Here is a 14536-nt window from a genome sequence, read left to right as displayed (position 1 = left end):
AATCGGCAAGTTAAATTATTCTTCTTGATTATACCTACAGTTATATGTATATATAACAAATTATTTTTTGCTTTTAACTATGATTTAACTAAAGAAGACTAAATAAAAGTGCATGCAAAAATTCAGCTCACTTAAAATTTTTCCAAAGAGTGGTCGAATTTTTGCCTAAAGTTACTGGACTATTATGTTTGTTTACATTTTCCGTCACGGAAAAATGATAATTTTCAATCGGCAAGTTAATTTATTCTTCTTGATTATACCTACAGTTATATGTATATATAACAAATTATTTTTAGCTTTTAACTATGATTTAACTAAAGAAGAAGTTCAGTATGTTATACTTTTATCATAAGATTTTATTACAATTTGGACAATGTGGACCCTAACAACTACGAAAAATATGTTCCATGAAATAGGCTGTTTGCTCCTTGAAGATTTAGAGCGCAAATTAGGACCGTCATAGACACTACAACTTAGGCGTAACACGCACTAAATTTACCCAAACACCCAAGCTCTCCAAGCTTGACGACCAAATACAAATTTACTGCATTGTTATTATTAATAGTAAGTACACTATTAATAATAAGCCATTTCTCACTATTTGCCAGTTTTATTCAGGCAGTATGTGTTTAAGAATATAAGTTCGATCTATTCTCGAGCCGTACACGATTTATTATCTATTACGAGAGTATGAGACAAATTTTTATTGCTTTATTATCTTGAGATACCACTGAAATTTATACAATAAAACTGATCTGCGATATTTCTAATTTTGATCCAGTGTAAATAAATTGATTTATATTTACAAAAATATACATATCATTATATATTAATAGCAATAAAAATACATGCAAGTATAAAAAAAAATCTATGATTTATATAAACTTATACTTTCAAATTTTTATTTTTATATAGTGAATTTACTTCTCTGTAATAATACTTTAATTTTAACGAAAAGTTTTATACCAAAAGTGGCGGTGAGAAAGAAATGGATGAACAGGAATCGATGTGAAGTAGAACAAATGTTTATGTAAGCGTCAGAAGAAACGAACAAGTAGGGCAACGAAAATATTATCGATAAACGTATGTATATATGCAAATTAAGAGTGTATAAAACAAAGAAGAAAATTCAGTAGCTACGGAATGACCTCATATATAAATATCGATAATGTTATCATCTACGGTTAATTAAAACCATGATTTATACTCTTGGCATTATCTTTCATCGTAAATGAGACTTAAGACCACGTATATTCTGCAAGTAAATAAAGTTGTTATCAATACTCTGCAACGTTTCATGAATAATGTTATGACTTAGGGCCAATTTCACTAACCTCGGCAATATTACTACAATAAAATGTATATACTACAATTTTATTTTGTTAGAAAGTTTAGAGATCGCATCTAAACAATCTAAAGAAAGCGAAAACTGAATTTTAGGAATATATCTCAATTTCAACGTGGCTGTAATTAAAATATATAATCAAACAAAATGAAAGAAGCAACGAATAGATATGAAAAATCGTTTTCATATGCGGCCAGCGAGAAATAATATGCGAAAGGTAAATAAACAAACAATAACAAACATACGTGCTACATCGGTCGCTACTGCACAGATACTTCGTACATCCCTCTAGTCCAGTAACTTTAACCGCCATATTACCGACACATATTGCAGCATAAGTGTTGCACCAATCGACGATTCATCCGAAACAGAAGTCAATAAAAACGAAGAAATTGACAACCCACAAATTAATCCTATGGATTATCTCCAACAATATGTATTTATTCAAACGAAGATGAAAACGAAAAATAAGTAGAAAAAAAAAAGAAAAATATAATTTTATGTCATTTTGTACAAAAGAATTACAAGTGTGTGAAACAAAGCACTTTAATACCCATAACTCTCTTAACTTGCATTTTCAACGCCAGATTAAGCGAAAACGATTGGGTGTACGAAAAAACTACCTAAGACCTATTTTGTAGAGAATTTTCTCGTCTTTACTTTTCAAAATAGACGTTATAGTCGTAAAATCAATAGGAACATAGTAGCGAAAAATCAATTAACATCTTTTATGCGCTGTAAAATATTATGCGTACAATCAAATAATGGGGTCTTTTGATATGTATTATTTATAAAGGCTAAATAAAAGTGCATGCAAAAATTCAGCTCACTTGGAATTTTTCCGAAGTGAAATCCTAAAGTTACTGGACTACTTCCGCGGGATGCCACTGTCGGTACGCACCTGTGTCGCTTTTCAGACAGACTCGGAACGTAGCTAGGTCCACCCTGAAAGCAAACATTGCAGAGACACGTTAATTTCAGCGGAAAAATCAATACGTTCCTCCGTGTGCTTCGAGGAACGCTTCGCATGTTATTGTTAACCACGTTTCTAATGCGTTTACAAATAAAATATCAGAGGCAAAATATTCAGTATATAAGTATCGTCGACCATACCGTCGACGGTCCGGGTGACAATTTAGAGACACGACGACGACACGCGGACGACGTGCACGCGAAGAATCGTTTGCGGCGCGATAACAACGACGATGGGAGAGAGAAAAAAAAGAACGTGCGAATTAAGGAGCAATTGTGCGATATTCGATCTCGCGCTTATTCCACATTTCCGGCCGGCTGTCACAACACGCGAAATACTCGTGGACGGAGCGGGTTACCATGGCGACGTTCGTTTATTCACCGGCGCGGTGCGGCGCGGCGCGCGGCGCCGCGCCGGTGAAGTGTCGAAATACACTTTATATATAAAATACATACATATTTCATTATTCTCGATACAAACAGAATTAATTCGTATATTTCGGTCTTTTCTACCGTATTGATTTTGTATAACTTGCTTATGAGTTAAATAAATGTAAACACGAATTTAATTTGCCTGTCAAATTCTATGAATTTACGTAGCCAGCCCCCCAGCAATTTTATATCGCGCTTTTGTATACATTTGCGATTAATTCAAGTCTAAATATTTTTTCCATGTAAATTTAACAATTACACTTTCGTCGGTAAAAATAATTAAACCTTTATGTGGAAAACAACGAAAACAAAGCCGATAGGAAACCGGTCTGTCGTCCCATTGACAGAAATCAGCGTGTGACGCGTCAATTGATTTCGCGCACGCAACTGTCATCGGCGTCGCGGGATCGGTAAACAATCGGGATTGTTTACCGGCGCAGTCTCGTGGCACACGATGCGTCAGAAGAACTGTCAACTCTCGCGAAGGAATTCTCCCGGATCGACGAGCGCCGGGTGCATGTCCGCGTGCCGGCGAGGAGGCCGGTCGCGTCGCACGTACACTAGAAACGGGGAATGAACGGAAAAACTGCGCGACACACGGGGAGACGGTTACGGGACGAGTGACAGATCTCGCGGACGACGAGCGCGCGCGACGACACTGACACTGACCGCAACGCGACGCTCGGACTCGATCGTCGCTCGTTGTTCCGTATCACGTGCGCTCGCCTTGTAGAATCGATCCTGGCGACTTCGCGCGGCACGAGATTCGTTCGACGGACGACCGACGACGGGACCGAGACACGGCGCGAGACGTTCTCGCGAGTCACTCGCAGCGCAAGCGAGAACGCGAAGGAAAACACTCACCGCGCTCCGCGACGATCTTTCGGGCGCCTCCGCGCGCCGCAGTTACATCATAGCACACGCACCGCACACACTATATCTATGCTCCTAGGCGTTGAGATACTAGAAAAACTCGTGTAAAATGTATAAAAAAGGCGACGGTTTAGGAAGCTGCCAAGAGAATTGCCATGGCGATGCCAACACCAGGGCGGCCATGTTGTGCTACGCCGCGGCAGGTGCTGCCATCCGGGCGGCGGATCGGGGAAGCTCCTCGCGGCGAGCCCGAGACGTGCCGCGAAATTCTCACCGGATCACGAGTTCGGCGCGATATTTTGAAAACAAAAAATTTGCCGATATCGCGTATGATCGCTTTTTGAAAGTCAAATTACATTAAATATTTGTCTTCGTTCGTTCTAAAATATTACAGCGGTTGATAGATCGATAATTCGACGTCGCAACGCGTTTCACGAAATAGCTCGGAGATGGCTCCACGGAGGGTCTTTAATCCGCCTACGATCATCCCCGCGCCCCCCCTTCACCAAACGCGATTTTTATTTTACGCAAGTGTATGGCGCGCGAAGCGCGCCTTTTATCTCGGCTGAAAGTTCAGCTGAGTAGAATAAAAATTTTTGTATGATAAAAGTTTTTCCGCGGTAATAGCCTTTTGACTTTAAACATAATGCGCGCGAATAAAATAATAAAATAAAGTAAACCGCGCGCCGGGATATTGTATCAGCTGAAACAAACGGCTATTCATGCTATGTCCTCGATTGTAGTTTCACCGTCGTTCCGTTAATTATCTCGCGGTATAAACTGACTAGGAATAAGCTGGAAAATATTTTTTAATTTTCTCGCGTCGAGAGAGAAAGAGAGAGAGAGAGAGAGAGAGAGAGAGAGAGAATCAGGATATTATTAACAAAGGGTCCGAGGATGGTGAAAACGATTGGTTTCACAGCACGAAGAGATTTTCCAGAGAAATTTGCGCTTTAAAGTTAATGTTTTCGCAAAGGATTTGCCAGAGACGAAGAGGGGGAGGGAGAGAAAAAGCAGCTAGGAAAAAACTCGCGTGTCTAACTCCGCGACACGCGTCGGATGTCGCGTGCAACAAATTGTGAGCATCCACGAAAGTAGGGACACGTTTCACGCTAGGAACTTTGCGTTCGTTACAGGGGGGTGAAAGGGGGTGAGAGGGGTAAGACAAGGAGAAGTAGGAGAGGAGGAGACAGAAAGCAGGGAGACCATCGCGTTAAGAGTCGTTACGCGAGTTAGGATATCCGCCGCCATACGAACGCGAGTAACTCCTTTAACGAACTCCCAAACGAAGTTCGGCTTCTTACTCCTCCGATTTCAGAGTTACGAGCTCATCTAATTAATATCAAGGATTCCTCGCTCGGAAGATACTTGAAACACGTGCCTTCGCTTTCACCGGCGCGGCGGCGGATGTCATCCTTTTCCTCTTTTTGCCCCTCTCCTCTTTTTTTCCCTCCCTTCACCTCGCTCCCCGTTCGTTTCCTCACAATTAGAGGGTAGCCCGAAGTTTCTTGCCCGTTAGAGAAACTGGTTGGAAAGAATTACTAATTACTTGCTTTCCAGGTTGAATTTAAAACTGTTTTAAGAGTTGGCTCATTTTCGGTCATCCGATTACGGCTCGTCGATATCGGGGGTGAGCACGCATGGGTACGGGTAGGGAATGATCAAAAAGAGCCTCGACGCGGTATCACGTAATCGACGTGACTTCCCGCCCGGGCGGATACACGGGGCGAAACATAATTTTATTGCGCGGGCGTGTCTAATAACTTGCGCCCCGCGCCCTGAACTCAGCCCTTTCCCCCCGAAAACTTGGCGCCGGAGATATATTTTCGTTTCATCGTCGTAGACGTTATAATAGGAGGAGATTGAGGTTGCGAAGGTGGAGTTTCAAACTCGCGTAAATGTGTGTAGCGCGCGCGGGCACGGTCCCCCTCTCTCTGCCTTTCTGATTACTTCGTAAACTTCACGCCCGTCGGAACGATGCAACGGGAGCTCTTTTAGACACTTGTTTCTGGTGCGTTACGCAATCTCTGTAAGCCAGGTTTTACCGGGAATTCGCTCTGCCAAGAAACTGACTGCCGCGTATAGATAGATACGATAGAGAGAGTGTATATATGCTTTCCACTGTCGCGACCGAATGCCAGTATGAAGAATAGCAGTGCAAATTCAATGAGAGATCTTTAGCTTAATTTAATAGATAAGGTTTAACGAAGGGAAAAAAAGGGCGTCGGCGCGATCTAGTTTTCCCATGGGATAGCAGTCCGCGCGGAGAGACCACAATTGTAGTCAGCGACCGCATCGCTCGCGTGCATTCGGAATGCAAGTCGGTGCAATTGCGCGCGGCTCGTGTTGCGTGTTCTGTCCCGTCCAATGTATTGTCCGAACAATATGGCACGTTAGCTTTTGTCCGCGCTGTCTGTTTCATTCGCCGTTAATAAAATACCTTTCGAATGTATACTGGCGAAGGGAAGGAACGTGTCTCTCTCTCCTTCGCCGCGTTTCGCTGTTAGTGAAACGTCCCCTCGCAAAGAACACGGGGACACTTGTACGTTCAAACTGCAGTAAACATCCCGATGTTTGCATCGCGCCGTGAATGAAAAGTGGGACGACTCGAGATATATTGTGTCAGAGCTGATTACGCGGCGTGCGAGAGAACGCGGCGTGTAAAAGGTGAAAAGGGGTACGAGAGATTGGACGAAAACCAATTTGACTAGCTGACTTGGCAAGTGCTGAAGAACAAAGTAATGAAATAAATATTGAAGAGCGCCGCACACGTATTTTCGCGTTATTCATTGGTATTGGTACGTATTGTACGGTATTGTACGCGGTACAATAGATGCGCGTCAGCCAATAGCGAGAGATCGGATTATTTCTCATCACAAACAGAAGGCGGAAAAGGGCGGCATTGACATTTTCGTAGGAAGCGCGAAGAACGAACACGCGTGGGGAACAAACGGCATCACGTGCAGATTTCCCACACGCTTTTTCCTTCCTCTATGAGATTGTCAATAAGTTTTCCTTTTCCTCCAGTTCTATACTATACATTTCATAAAACATTTATTGAATATCGTCCAATGCAAACTGTGTATCATTCTGTTAACGATAATTGTGATTATCATAGAATACGTGCTCAAATATAACGGGCACTTTTCCCGGCAAGCATTCACATTTGATTCCGACAGGTAACGAACGTCAATTCCGTACTATTTACAATCGGCTATCGACTTTAACGAATCGATGTTCGATTATTCGGCCGCCTTCAAACCCTGCCTTACCGCAGTAATATTGCGAAATTCGCCGAACGAAACTAATAGATTTCCCACGGGATAAATCCCAAGCCAAGCTGCCTTGCTAGAAATGCGACGTAAATTTATCGTAAAGGCTTAGATTGCTATTTCACACGAACGCATCCCAGACCCGTTACTACGGTCTTTTAGATTTTAAAATACTAAATCATTCCTACTCTTTTCATACATTTTTTAAATTGATAATTTCTTTATTAATTGTCGTGATTTGCAAATTGATCATATAAGAAAAATTATAACACGAATTCAAAAACAATAAGAATATAAATAACGTTTTAACAGTTTCATGTAGCTGTCATAGAGTTAGAGCAAAAGTCTGTAGTAATATATTTCGCATAATAAAAAATACACATTTCAGTACTTAAAAATATAAAGTGCAAATTCAGAGACAGATAAATCACAATGCCATTAATATGTCGTTAATATTACAAATTCCACGGAACAATGTGCGTTACGTGTTCAAAATTTTGTGTCGGGGTTCTCGGTATTGATCGTAAATCGTTACATCGGTGTGTTTCAGCTTCCATTACCGGAAGGGAGCGGAAATGTGCGTGTGTGACCTTTACGAATGTTACGTAGCACTCTAAGCGAGAGCAGTTTCATTGGAGGGTTGGCTAAAGAGACTGGGGGATCTTCTCGAGGGATTGAAGGGCCGGTGCCAGATTACTGAATATGCGGCGTTTCTGAGGGACGAGTAGATCCGTGTAGCAAAGTAGAAAGGTATATTCGCGATAGCAATCGCTAAATCAGCAAGCTTATCTAGCTTACGTAATTTATGGGAAGATATAGACATTATTTTCGTTGATCGAGATATAAATTAAAAATATCTTATATGTTTTTCAAAATTACAGATATTTAATTTACACAATTGGAAAGTGCTTTTGTAAACACTAAATTTTATTCTATAGTTGTATACATAATCTTACTTAATTATTACTTATTTGTTTTAATTCGAAAAAATGTCGTAATATTATTCGCGATCGTAAATTGTATGCAACTGAGACAAAATCGAGTATATCATACTCGCGAGACGTTCAGATTCGACGGTGGACTTAGATACGTGAGGAATTACGGAGCTTGCAACTGTTTGAGAATTCATGACACTGTCCCGTACCGGTAAAGTATCCAGATCACTCGATCGCCAACGGCAAATTCCTAAGAATTCCTTATATCGTTGAAATAACTGGTGTACGTGCCCGAGAGGCGAGAGCGACTTCAATTTCTGTCCCCGAGGAGTGAAATCCGGGACGCGGAAAAATTTGCACGCCACGAAGAGTAGTGGTTTTCACCGTCGTGAACGTCTCGCCAACTCCGCTGGCCGGACAGATAGTCGATATTTCCGCGGAACATATTTAAGCATGGCATTTAATAGTGAGACTTAACACGTTACCCGACTGACCTTTCTCCGCGCGCGGCAAACATTTATAAACGCGCGTTTGATTTTCCGCACAGGATGCACGCGTATTATCGAGTAAGCTTTCGCTATATTTGCGAAAGGTCAGCCAGGTCGTGTCCAAGCTTCTCGTGGGTGAATACGTGAGAGCTTGGCCGAATATCGTCGAATTATCGGATGCGCCGTCCACTCGCCACTCGGTGTTTAGGCTAGTCCGATCATTAGTCGGCGCGCAAGCTGTAAATAACGACGGTATTTAACGGGATGATAAAACAGGACAGGAAAATATAGAGTGTTAACCGTCTTTAATCGAGGTTCTACCGCGCAATCGAAAGAGATATATCGAGTGGCGTTCACTTTGTTTTCTCACGCGCGGGATACTCCCCCTGCACGTGCGATCGCGCTCGAGAGCTTCTCTCTCTTTCTCTCTTTCTTTTTCTTTCCTCACGTTGTTTACCTAAGCCCGTTCCAGCAGTTTCATCCAATTTCACAAGCGTAGCGAAGAAGCAAAGTCCCGCACGAAGGAGAAAATATCCTATACAGTAAGTTTGTTCGTGATCTCATCGCGGCCAGCGGTATCCTCTCATAGGCAGATGGCATGTCTATTAGGTGTATTCCGCAAATTTCTGTTTTTTTTTTATGATGGAAAAAAATGCGTGACTGAAGGCGTGGCTGACGTGATACGTTTCTCCATTTACGTAAAAGCTATGTGAAACGTCGCGCCCGTCTGCGATGTTGATAGTTTTGTAAAATATATAACGTAAGGTAAACGTACCAATGTCTGGGCAGTCAGTGGACACGTACCTATGTCTGGACACCTTTATCATTTTAGTCTTTAAATAAGTATAACGCGAAAAAAACATAAAAATATTTTTCTTGTATTTTGTAACTTTAGTTATATAGTAATAGAAATGTCTTAATAATGTACAAGATGTCTGCACAAATAATTTGTCCGTCGAAAGAAACGGAAGATATTCTAGCAAATTAATTAATCGAAATGATAAGACTCTTTAAAAATCGCTAAATTCTGTTGCATTTTACATTTATATTCAAAAATTTAGTATCGAATAAGATCTTGAAAATGTAAAAATGAGGAACTATATATATAAAGATTTGATCCAATTTATATTAAATATTGCATATGTTTTAAATCATCTCCATTGAATTTTACACCTCTTTGTATATTTATATATTCGAATTCAAGAGCAACATTTATTATATTTTATTGCTAGGATTCAGTAAGTACATGTGCAAACATACTGCAAAATGGATTATTGGCTAGCTGCTTCAAAATTGTTTCTTTCAATTTCGTTTTTATGCAAAACGCTGTATGATTATCGGCAGGAAATCCCGATGCGCGAAGTCAACGTGAAAGAATATCGGATATGCCGTTGCAGATTACATTTAGTCGTGATTCCTGCGTTTCATAACGGTGGATAATTACATCATCGACTGTCAATAATTGGTCGGTGACCCGTGAGTGAGATGTAAAGTAATGACTCCTGTATTGCCTGGCATTGCCGGCGCGATATCCATATGTCAAATTGTGATGTGCCCTTCTGTACGTGCGTATACACGTGCAGTATAACTCGTATGTTTATTGTCCATCTGTTTGTCTGCGAGTTTAGGTGCAATGAACTGCTGATAACTGAGAGTTATTAACGCACGCGATCCGACGAATATATATGCTCCGAATAAATTTAATCGGTGCGGCTTATCGGCGAACGAACATCGCCGAGTGCAATGCTAAAAATAAAAGGGAAATAAAACGGAAAATATTGACAATTTGAGACTTAAAAAAAAAACGTATTGCCATTGCGCAAGATTTGCTTGAGAAATCGTTATTTTTTGATAAATGCAGCGCTAACCTATTAATTAATCAAATGTTATGATATTTTTGTGATAACCAAATACACAATTTTTTTCTAGCGGATTTTATTAGACCACTTGACCTAACACTTTTTCAAACCTTCAGCTGTTAATACGAATAGCTGTGCAAATCCATGCACGTCAGTTAATCCCGGAAAAATTTCATTATCGTGTATTTCGCGCTTGGCCCAAAATTGTAAAATACATTACGTGGGATAACCACGCAACCTCGTAATCGTGTTAATGATTTGCTGTATGATTCGCTAATGATCACCGTATCCCGTATCGAATATCGACACGAGATACGGGAAAAGGCATTGGGAAAAAAACGAGAGCGAAAGAAGAGGCGAAATAGCATAGTTGCAATTAATACCACGTGTTCGCCCACGGGAAATACAAGGCACGCGCGTGCTACACTTTTCGGACGGAAATTATCGCGACGGAACGGCGCGAAGCGGCTGGTTCGATTCGCGCCGTTTACAACCGCCAGTTAAAATTAGCCTTGCAACAAGTTATATTGGTACATGCCGTTTACCCGCGATACTCGTACCCACGAAATTCCGAATTCCGGTTGGAAGCGGCGAATCACGCGCCTGAAATTGTAATGTTCGTGATAGTCCGCGTAACGCTACATACCGTAATAATTCCATCTCGTATAGATTTCCCGGCTTGGCTAATTATTATTTCCCCGTGAGCAGGAATATCGCATCGATGAGCTTTCCCCTTTTGCAAATTTCAATTTCGATATATGCACTCGCATAGAAACGCGTATAGATAGACGAAAATAACGTATCTGGAGATGTTTATGGCAGTACGGTGAATATACGGAAACAGATATTCTACGAGTCTAATTAATGTTATAAAGCGTTACATCATCAATTTGTTGAGATGTAACTAATATACTATAGAAAAATGGAAATCAGTAGTGCATCGCGTATTATTTTCACAAATTATCCTGAAAAACATTTCTCAATTTCTCTTTCTCTCTCCTTCCCTCCATCCCTCTCTCTTTCACATTTTGCACAAGCGGATTGAGCGTTTTGCACGGCCGATTACGCGCGGCGTATCGGCGTTACACAACGCGTATTACGATAATAAATAATAACGATCTGGGAAATTTTTTTTACAGTGGTTGCACGATGGAGCCGAAAAACAAAATAGGAGAGACCCGCGGGCTCGTCGGGGGTGAACTTTTTTTTTACAGTGTTTTCGCCGCACCGGCTGCACTATTTATTCGCGTTGCACACGGCGCTGCCGATTTGCATCAGTTTGGGAAGTGAACGAATAATTATTTTAGCAACAGCAACACTGGCGTTGTCGGCGACACCGGCGGCGTGCGCAATAGCACCACCGTCGACGGGGTGGTTTAATCAGCCTTCCATTGTAATGTTGACAACTATAACGGAAATGCTGAATAGAAGATTAGACTTGAACTAATGGGTTCTATAGAGGGGATTTGGCTCGAAATAGGAAATGGGCGGAATGATTCTAGTCGAGCGAGCGATCTAAGGCTAAACAGACTTGAATCTCGCGTTTGACTCTAACGGCCCGTTCAATGGCGCAATCTCTCGTGCACCGTGTCGTATCTGCAAATGTTCGTACAGAAGCCGTGAAATATAAATAGCTACAGATGTTCTCCTTAAAAATAACCTTAATGCGCAAATTTCGTACAGTGGCCACATTTAGCAACAAACTAACGTGCCGAGCGTCGTCTAAAAGCGATCTAGAAATTGGGAATCGTTGTTCGTTCCAAATAAGTGAAATATTTCATCATATCTATAACGACAAACTTTGATTCGCTTTTCATTTTTCGTTCTAATTCTATTCGCGTATCAGCTCTGTGAGCACAATTCTTGTAGTTAACAGTTCGAAATTTCCACTACGACAAGACTCTTCAATTCTTGCGTTTGTCTTTATTACTACTCGCAAGCGAGATTGGCAGCGCGCATCGCGCGATTAAGACCGTGTGACATAACTTACGAACAAAATATAGCCACAACAAATTTCCCCGATAGGCAAATATTTTTCGACGGTGTAAGTAATAATACCTGGCAGTGAAAGGTAAACGTTTGCACGAGAGAAAAGAGGGCGTCGTTGATACGGTAAACAACGACGTACAATATATTATTACTTGCCGTGGCAGTATTCGAGGTACAACGATAACACTTGATATTCATAAAACCAACCGAACGAGCTAGCATGCTTGCCGCTTAACACAGAAGCGCTGAGTGAGGCAAGCCTGCGTTTCTCATGGTATAACTCAATAACGCTTATGTAAAATGTAAGGTGTAAGGATTTACGTTTTATTTTATCCGGTTCCGAGCAAAGAGCATGACGATTGCGGCGAAGTTCTTCCACCAAGAAGCGAAAAGTTACAATCCGAAGATGCGACGAATAGATTAGAGCGTCGAAGTAACCAATCTTTAAAAAAAAGTAATTCAGATAGTCGAATAAACATGACTATAGATTGTTTGAAATTTATTACAATACTTTTTTAACCCCACGTTACTCGCGTGGACTGCAAAATATACCCTTTAGAAATGTACTAAATTCACAAAATAAAACTTTTTTATCGCTCAAATGCTGCATAAATTGTATCACAATTAATGAACTTTTACACTTATCTTTATCCAAAAGATATATAGAATATTATCAACCTTCATTTAATTATAAATCATCAAAGAGAAAAAAAATTAAGATATAATACAATGTTGGGGTGTAAAATACATCCCACGCGAGTAATTAAGTTAAAACATCACACGTACCTAATGTAGAATTAAGGTAGTATACCTTCAATCCGTTTCTCGCTACATTTTTTATAATTACATTATATTAAATGTGTTAACGAAAATGTTAACTGGAATAAAATTTATTCGAAACAATGTTTTACTTTAATCCCTCATGCTTATAACGTTTACGCTCTAACACGGCGGAACGATTTTACATGACATTACCGTGGCTTTATGTTAATTTTAATTAATAATTCGGCGTTACGGGTATTTATTGGCGCGCAAAATGCGATTTGAGGTAATAGCGTGGCAATGGAATAAGGAAATAGTACAGGACAAATTTTAACATAATATTTTGAAGTAATTACGTCGGTATATCTTCTCGTAATTCCACCGTCTAGAAATCGATGGTCTACGCTCCGGTAGCCGGAATAAGAACGATTTTGTGAAGAATGTAACGTGCTATTACGTTTACTAGGGTCACAGGAACCTCACCGGCCGTAAAACTATTTTTACTGCGACATTACAGACTGGGTTCAGCTATCTTCTTCTCGGCCGCTCTCCGCGTCGCGGGAAATCGCTTTTCAAATCGCTGTTTACGTAACCGTAAAAGGACAGTGGCGAATCGAGGGCAGACAAAGGAGTGAGGAACGAAGAAAGCGACCATCACGGGAAAAGTACGAAGGGTAAAGAAACGACAGAGAGGATTAGCATAGATATTGAAGCTGAAAAACATTTTTAACTTTGTGGCCATATTAAGAAGAGTTACCATCTCTATTAGCTTTGTGATATTTGTCTCGTGGATTTTTCAATAAATTATGTGATTTATAAAATTATAAAACAAAAAATAGATAGAATTATCTTCTGTATAAAACTGATATTAGACAATCGAAGTCTTAATTATATCAAAATTATGAGGAAAATATACCTTTTTAATAAAATAAACGCGGTGGCAAATAGAAATTACAAATTTATATAATGCGACAAATAATTGTAATAAAATTTTCAAAACATTAATTAAAAATATATGAATAGTGACGCTTAAAGAAATGCGAAAAGAATTTAACTGAATCTCACAGAAAATCCTTACAACTTCAAAGTTATATCATTACAGTTTTGTTCTTGTTCGGGTACATCAGCGACAGATCGGTTAGTGTCCTTTCTCGTTTCGAATATAAATCGAATTTAAGTAAAAAGATAATGGATCCTCGAGCGGTACGTTCTTTCTGGATTTTCGCAAAAGATTCCCGGCGGCGCGATTGAATTCCGCCGAGTACCTACGCTTGAAGGTTGACCGTCACTGACAGCGAATTAGCACAGTCTCCATTATTTAAATCCAGTGAATATAAAAGGGGATCAAGGCTAAGTCGCACTCCGCGATATTGGCTGTCGAAGCCCACCAGCAAGACTTCCGTGCGTCATTATGTAAGTAGAAAAAAAAGAACGACAAAAGAAAAGGAAAAGGGCCAAAAGAAGAGAGATGAACGTGGCACGCGATAGACAGGGAAGAAGAGATCGACGCGAAAAATCAATCGTAATAAAATTCCGGCAATGTCGGTGCAACGGCCGGTAGCGCATCCGGTTCTTATATACCGTTCAATACTTCTTCGTCGGCGAAAGG

The 14536-nt window shown here is 40.5% G+C and overlaps 1 protein-coding gene across 16 annotated transcripts in view; it reads right to left on the bottom strand.

Annotated features, from left to right (window-relative positions):
• Positions 1-14536, bottom strand: part of LOC112454741 (tyrosine-protein phosphatase Lar) — a 380273-nt gene that overhangs the window by 262598 nt on the left and 103139 nt on the right. For 10 of the 16 annotated variants that reach the window (XM_025016296.1, XM_025016352.1, XM_025016397.1 and 7 more), the window contains exons 1-2: positions 3614-3792; positions 2176-2290 (exon numbers count right to left, since the gene is read on the bottom strand). The gene's annotated coding sequence lies outside the window, so the exon portion shown is untranslated. Of the gene's footprint in view, positions 1-2175; positions 2291-2458; positions 2564-3181; positions 3201-3613; positions 3793-14536 lie in introns of those variants that run through there. The other 6 variants (XM_025016306.1, XM_025016342.1, XM_025016316.1 and 3 more) reach the window with 6 other exon arrangements.

Source organism: Temnothorax curvispinosus, unplaced genomic scaffold (assembly GCF_003070985.1).
Source record: "Temnothorax curvispinosus isolate PA1 unplaced genomic scaffold, ASM307098v1 QBEX01000525.1, whole genome shotgun sequence".
NCBI classification, from domain to species: Eukaryota; Metazoa; Arthropoda; class Insecta; order Hymenoptera; family Formicidae; genus Temnothorax; species Temnothorax curvispinosus.
The sequence above is the reverse complement of the archived record's forward strand: the minus strand, read 5'-3'. Positions and strand labels throughout refer to the sequence as shown.